This window comes from Pistacia vera, unplaced genomic scaffold, assembly GCF_008641045.1.
Source record: "Pistacia vera cultivar Batoury unplaced genomic scaffold, PisVer_v2 Contig462, whole genome shotgun sequence".
In the NCBI taxonomy this organism is placed as follows: Eukaryota; Viridiplantae; Streptophyta; class Magnoliopsida; order Sapindales; family Anacardiaceae; genus Pistacia; species Pistacia vera.
Window position 1 is genome coordinate 895,888 of NW_022196293.1, and position 7,140 is coordinate 903,027.

The 7,140-nt window shown below is 37.7% G+C and overlaps 1 non-coding gene across 1 annotated transcript; it reads left to right on the forward strand.

Moving 5' to 3' along the window:
- The first annotated feature begins 1,168 nt into the window (after positions 1-1,168).
- On the forward strand, positions 1,169-1,273 carry LOC116145604. The gene has a single exon (XR_004130398.1). It is a non-coding gene; the product is annotated as a small nucleolar RNA R71 (small nucleolar RNA).
- Positions 1,274-7,140: the final 5,867 nt, after the last annotated feature.

Consider the following 7,140-nt stretch of genomic DNA (forward strand, 5'->3'; position numbering starts at 1 on the left):
GTTTGCTAGAATGTCCTTGAGGAACTTAGCGTAGCTCGGCATCTGCTGCAAGGCATCTGTAAAAGGAATGTTAATATGCAGTTTTTTAAATACCTAAAGGAATTTCATGAACTGCTTATCCTGATTTTTCTTTCTGAGCCTCTGAGGAAAAGACATAGGAGGGGTGTGATGTGCCAACTTTGGTGGTATCTTAGGAAATGGTACTTTTTCCTTCTTCTGTTTTGGCATCTTTAATTCTTCTTCTCGGAGATTCTTCGGCTCTTCCTCAATAATGATTTCTTTTTCGACTTCTTCATCAGAATCTTCTCTTTCTTTTGGTGGACTGTCTTCTTTCCCTCTTTGATCAACTTCTTCCAAGACTGTTCCACTCCGTAAAGTTATTGCATTTGCCTGTTCACATGGATTTGTCACTGCATTACTTGGTAGGGAACCTTGAGGTCGCTCATTCAGCTTTTCAACTATTTGACCTTCCTTTACTTCCAAGTTTCGAATGGACGCCCCTTGGTTTCTAAAATTTGTCCGCGTCTCAGTCATAAAACCTGTGGTTTCTTGCATGAACTTTTCGAACATATCTTCCAACTTCAAAACTCTTTGATCCCCTGGTTGATTATTCATCCCCACTTCATTGTTTGGCATTGTTCTTTGATTCCATTAGTTATTCTGATGATTCTAATTATTCTGATCATTTTGATTGCCCCAATACAAGTTTGGATGATTTCTCCAACCAGGATTGTACGTGGTGGAGAAAGGATTGTTCTATTGTCTCTGATTCCCAGCCAAATAATTGACTTGTTCTAATGATGAAGATGCTGAAGCAAAAGTGTTTCCTACTTGGTATTCAATGCTCGCATGGTTACCTGCACAAAAATCACATGTTACTTGAGGTGTTTGAATTGAATTTACTTGCATACTTCCTAATTGTTTCTGAAGTGCTGTCAGTTGGGCTGAAATGGCTATATAAGCATCAACTTCATGAATACCCATAGAATTCTTTGGATAAATTTTTTCATTGGGTCTCTGATAGTTGTTACTTGCCAGGACTTCAAGTAACTCGTATGCTTCTTCAGGTGTCTTGTTTTGCAATGCTCCTCTATTTGTTGCATCCACCATTGTTTGCACATTTGTTAGCAACCCATTATAGAAAGTTTGGACTTACATCCAAATAGGCAAACCATGGTGTGGTCACTTTCTCATAGTTCTTATATCTCTCCCATGCTTCATAAAGTGATTCATTTTCTTCCTAGAGAAATGATGTGATATCATTTCTCATCTTTGTAGATTTTGCTAGAGGGAAGTATTTAGTCAGGAACTTTTGAGCCAATTCATTCTAGGTTGTGATTGTTCCTACTGTTAATGCCATTAACCATCCCTTTGCTTTGTCCCTTAATGAAAAAGGAAATAATCTTAATTTGATGGTGTCGTCTGACACTCAATTTGAGCCAATTCATTCCAGGTTTCTTGTAGTGCATGTGGAGATCATGGCAGAAGTACATAAAACGTTGATGGATTATGCCATGCCAATGGTGCAAGAATGAAATTATGGTATTATAAGGCCACCTGTTGCAGTGAACTTTGAGATTAAGCTGACAATAATTCAAGTTATCCAACAGTCAGTCCAATTTGGTGGAAATTCATATGAGGATCCAATTTTGTATATCGCTAGCTTTCTAGAGATATGTGACACATTCAAGGTTAATGGAATGACTGATGATACAATTGGGCTAAGATTGTTCTCATTTTCACTAAGAGATAAGGCAAAAGGTTGGCTCATGTCACACCCAGCTGGGACAATCACCGCATGGGACGGATTGGCTTAGAAGTTTCTTGCAAAATACTTCCCACTAGAGAAGACAGCAAAAATGAGAAACAACATTATCTCTTTCATGCAAGGCAATGACGCCAAAAACTTGATGCTTTGTTTTGACAAACATGCAATGTGTAGCAAGTGCACTAGTCACAACAAGTAATAGAATGATGAGTAGAGTATCGTTCCCATGAGGATTGCATGCCAAGTACTAATTTTCCTAATTTGTATCAAGTTGGAGCAATGAAAAATAGTTGGATTTGCGGGAGACAATTAAGCTAAAATTAAAATAAAACTCACAACGTAATTTAAAATCTAAATAATGAAAACAATATCAATTCAAGAAAAACATCAATTAAGACAAAACGGTTAGGGTTTTGACTTCACTAGGATTTTATGAATTAACTTACGATTTCTGTTACTTCTATACTCACATGCAAGGATTATAAATCGGACACATTAAAATGTAAAACATATCTTCTCAGGCTACGTTTTCCTACTTATCCCTGTTAAGCTTCTGCACCCAACAAAATGAAGGTTAATAGTTCCAAGTCCGTTAAGCTAAATGGAATCCTAAATTGATTTCATGGATCTTCGAACCTATCTCTAGCGTTCAATCAATCAATGGTATTTACCCTAAGAGGCTAATACATGATTCACTTATCACCCCTATTAGTCAAGCTTTGATTTGAAGCCAGCTGAAAAACGGATGCGCGCTAGTAGCGCGGCTCGCTTCGCTTTTGTTGCGGAGCTCGCTGCTTTTCATTTTGTTAGGAGTAGGTGCTTGCCCTTAGTTGGTTGGGGGAAGAGGGCATTTCCATCGCGAAGGATTCAATCCAGCCACAGGTTCCCCTACGGCTACCTTGTTCCTACAAAGAACTAGAAAGATTAGTGGAAGATGCTATAAATCTTCTTCATCAATTAAAAATATCTCATCGAGTCAGAAAGCTTTGCTGTGAAGAATTAGCCTTTAGTGATAAGTCTCATCATGCTTAACAATTAATTTCCATAAGAACAAGAGTAACTACATAATCCATGCAATAGAATGTAAAAGCAACATCAATTTATTGATTAGACATTAAAATCCCAATTACTTCAAAACCCTAACCCAATAGTGAGTCAGTTCATACTAAAAATAAAGCAAATCAAAATAAAAACTGTAAACACCGAGTTCAACATGATGGAATAACAAAAAGAGAGAAATCTTCCCTATTTGATGGATCCAAAGACTTTCAATTCCCAATCTTCTCTTCTCTTTCCCAAAAGTGTCGAAGCCCTTAAAAAATAACTAAGTCCCACTTATATAGTCGACCCCAATACCCTAAGACCCTAAGACTCATCCCATACAATTAAAACGCACAGTTTTAATAAACTGAAAATTGCAGACTTCGCCACGGCATCGAGTTGGATTTTAATTCACTATTTGACCCGAGAGTTTCTTGCTGCGACGAAGAATATACTTCGTCGCGGTGAACTTTTCTAAATTATTCTGAATTTACGAAACTACCCTCCGCTTGCTTCTTTGCTTGAATCTTCAATCTTTGTTATCTCTAATAGGAACAAGCTTCATAGTGTTTCGAATCTGCATCAAAACCTTCCCAAATCCTGAAATTCGCTTGATTTTGGGTCCAAAAACTCAATTCCGCTAAATCTTTCTCTAACTGCATGTTTTGGCCTGAAACGTAAAATACATGAAATTAAGTAACAATTTAGGCACAAACTCAAGAAGAAGTATCCAAAATCCAGCCAAAAAGCATAAATAAAACAGTATAATCATAGGATTATCAGGTGGATTGACAAAGGATTCATCACTTCTGGGTATGGGAGAAGTTATCTCACTGGGTAATTCAGTAAATGGCAATGACACTAAATCTGTAGGCATGGTGGGATTGAGTTGATGCTCAATCCAATTTAATATTCCTATCATTGGTCCAATAAATAAATACAAACATGTCGAGGATATCTGAGGTTGACACTATTTATGTACCTTAGTCTCGATGAGATAATAGTTGATGAAAGGATTTGATTGCACAGTAACTATGCTATTCACAGGCTGCGATTTCGCTGAATCTAAATCTATCGGGTGGCTATGATGCCCTGCTAGGGGCCAATCTTGCTATGTGTGTAGTGAGATGATTAATTGGTGTTAATCGCGATACTACACACTGCCGATATGATGAGGAGCCTAGAGGTCACACACTTAGAAGATAATTTAAGAATCAATTTGTGAGAAGGGTATTTTTGTCTTTTAGGATGAAAGGGTATTTTGATAATCTCACAGTACAATTAAATTTACTGAGGTTGTTGCCTGTATTTAATTTTAATTTTAAAATTAAATTAGTGAGATTATATTAAAATGTATCTCTGTATATATTTAAATGAATTATTATTATTAATTAAATATTAATATATTATTATATATTAATTGATTTTAATTATAATAATAATTAATTAATTAAAATACCATAAAGGGTGTGTTTGGTTGCAAGGGTAAACTAGGGTTGGAGCTCATGGCTATTCCTAAGTGGAGTAGGGTTTAATTCTTGCACTATATAAGTGCTACTTAAAAATTAAAACATGAGAATTATTCATTCAATTAAAACCCTAGCCACCCTATCTCTCTCTCTCTCTCTTTCTCTCAAGAAGAAAACTTTTCTTGTTCTTCTTTCTTGGTTCTTGAAGCCCTTGATTGTTCTAGCAAAATAATTAAGGGTTCTGCGGATTATCTTCGTGTGGACTTTCATGAGTGTGATCCTACTTTGGACCGATTGGCGAAAAATCACGTGAGCAGTAGATGGTGAACAGTAACCATGAACAGTGTTCCTATCCAAAATCAGAGATATTCGAAGAAGCCTCTAAACGGACGTAAGTATTCTAATCCTTGCATGGATTAACTTTATACAAATTTTGTTTATAAACATGTAAACGATATAATCTATTCTTGGATCTAGGCAAAGAAAGGTAATCGATTGAATTTTTGTTTCCACTGTGTATGGTAGATCAATTACTTATAGTTTTGCATGCAAAGTTGACTCTACCGAAGACTAAAGGGGAAACTTGTTCCAAACTTGTTGCACCATCAAAGGGAAGGTATGCTCGGTTATTGTAGATAGTGGAAGTTGTACCAATGTTGCCTCTACTACCCTTGTTGAGAAACTAAACCTTCCTACCCAAAACCGTAGCCACCCTTATAAGTTACAATGGTTGAGCAATGGGAGAATGTCACCAAACAGGTTGTAGTTCCCTTTTTCCATAGGTAAAAGATATGATGATGAGGTAGTATATGACGTGATACCCATGGATTCTTGCAACTTGTTGTTATGGTAGACCTTGGCAATATGATAGGAAGGTTGTCCATGATGGGAGAAAGAACACTTACACCTTTAGGTTTAACAAGAAAAGCAACACCATAACCCCTTTACCACCCCAACAAACACTTCCCACACCTACACCACCCAAAAACAATAACCCACAAAAGAGCCTATTCCTAAATCCCAACCAAATAGAAAATGCCATCACTAAACACAAATCAGTCCTAGCCTTACTCATTGCTGAGAGGAAAGAAAGTGATGAGATTGCACCTCATCCCTTGGTCCAACCATTACTCCAACAGATTGAGGATGTTTTCCCCCAATGAATTACCACCCGAACTGCCACCATTAAAAGTGATAGAACACCACATTGATTTACTACCAAGGGCACCCTTGCCAAACAAACCAGCCTATAGTTGCAATCCAAAAGAGGAGTTACAAAAGCAAGTGGATGAGCTGATTAGCCAAGGTTATGTGAGGGACAGAATGAGTCCTTGTTCAGTTCCCGCATTGTTAGTGCCAAAGAAAGATGGGAATTATAGAATGTGTGTGGATAGCCGGGTTATAAACAACATCACAATAAGTATAGGTATCCCATACCTAGGCTTGATGACATGCTTGACGAGTTACATGGTTCCAACATCTTCTCCAAGATTGATCTTTGGAGTGGATATCACCAAATAAGGATGAGAGAGGGAGATGAATGGATGCAGCCTTCAAGACAAAGGGAGGACTTTATGAGTGGATGGTCATGCCATTTGGCCTCTCCAATGCACCAAGTACCTTCATGCGGCTGATGAATGAAGTACTTAAACCTTTTTTTGGGAAGATTTGTAGTTGTTTATTTTAATGATATTCTAGTGTATAGTCGTAGTAAGAATGATCATAGAAACCATCTTAGGCAAGTGTTTGGAGTGTTGAGGAAACAAAAATTGTATACTAAGATGGAGAAGTTTGAGTTTTTCATGAAAGAAGTAACCTTCTTAGGCTATGTAGTTTTGGGAGAGGGTATAATGGTTGACCAATCAAAGGTAGATGCAATTAGGAGCTGGCCCGAACCTAAAACCATTAGTGGAGTAAGGAGTTTTCATGGTTTAGCTTCTTTTTATAGGAGATTTGTGCCCAATTTTAGTACTCTTATGTCACCCATTATCGAGTGTTTAAAGAAGGGAAATTTTGAGTGGACAAAAAAGGCAAGTGAGGCATTTGCAATGATCAAGAAGAAATTGTGTGAATCACCTATCCTAGCTCTACCCGATTTCAACAAAGTATATGAGGTTGAGTGTGATGCAAGTGGAGTAGGAATTGGTGTAGTCCTTACACAAGACAAGAGGTCATTAGCATACTTTAGTGAGAAGCTTAATGATGCTTGGAGAAAATATAGCATTTATGATAAGGAGTTCTATGCTATTATTAGGGCATTAGATCATTGGAGTAACTACTTGAGGCCTAAGCAATTTGTGCTTCATTCGGATCACCAAGCTCTCAAGTTCATAAATGGGGAACATAAGTTGAACTTAAGGCATGCCGAATGGGTGAGTTTCTTCAATACTTTTCATTTGTTTCTAAGTACAAGCAAGGGAGCACTAATGTGGTGGCTGATTCTTTGTCAAGAAGGTACTCCATCCTTTCTATTTTGGATGCAAGAGTAATTGGGTTTAGCATGATAAGGGACCACTACAAGCAAGATGAAGAAATGGCCACAGTCACGGCTAAGTGTACTAAGGGCACTTTTGAAGATTATGTAGTCCAACATGGATTTTTTTTTTTTTTTTCAAGGGCAACAAGCTATGTGTGCCTCATGGGAGTTTTAGAGAGTTGCTTCTGAGAGAGGTACATGGAGGAGGGCTTGCAGGTCACTTTGGGGTTACCAAAACAGTGGAAGTTCTTAAGGAGCATTTCTATTGACCAAAGATGCTCGGGGATTTGCAAACCATAATGGCTAGATGGGAGTTTGTCATAGAGCCAAGAGTCAAATCAAACCAGGGATGTACACTGTAACGCCCCGCATGAGGTACGTTGTTA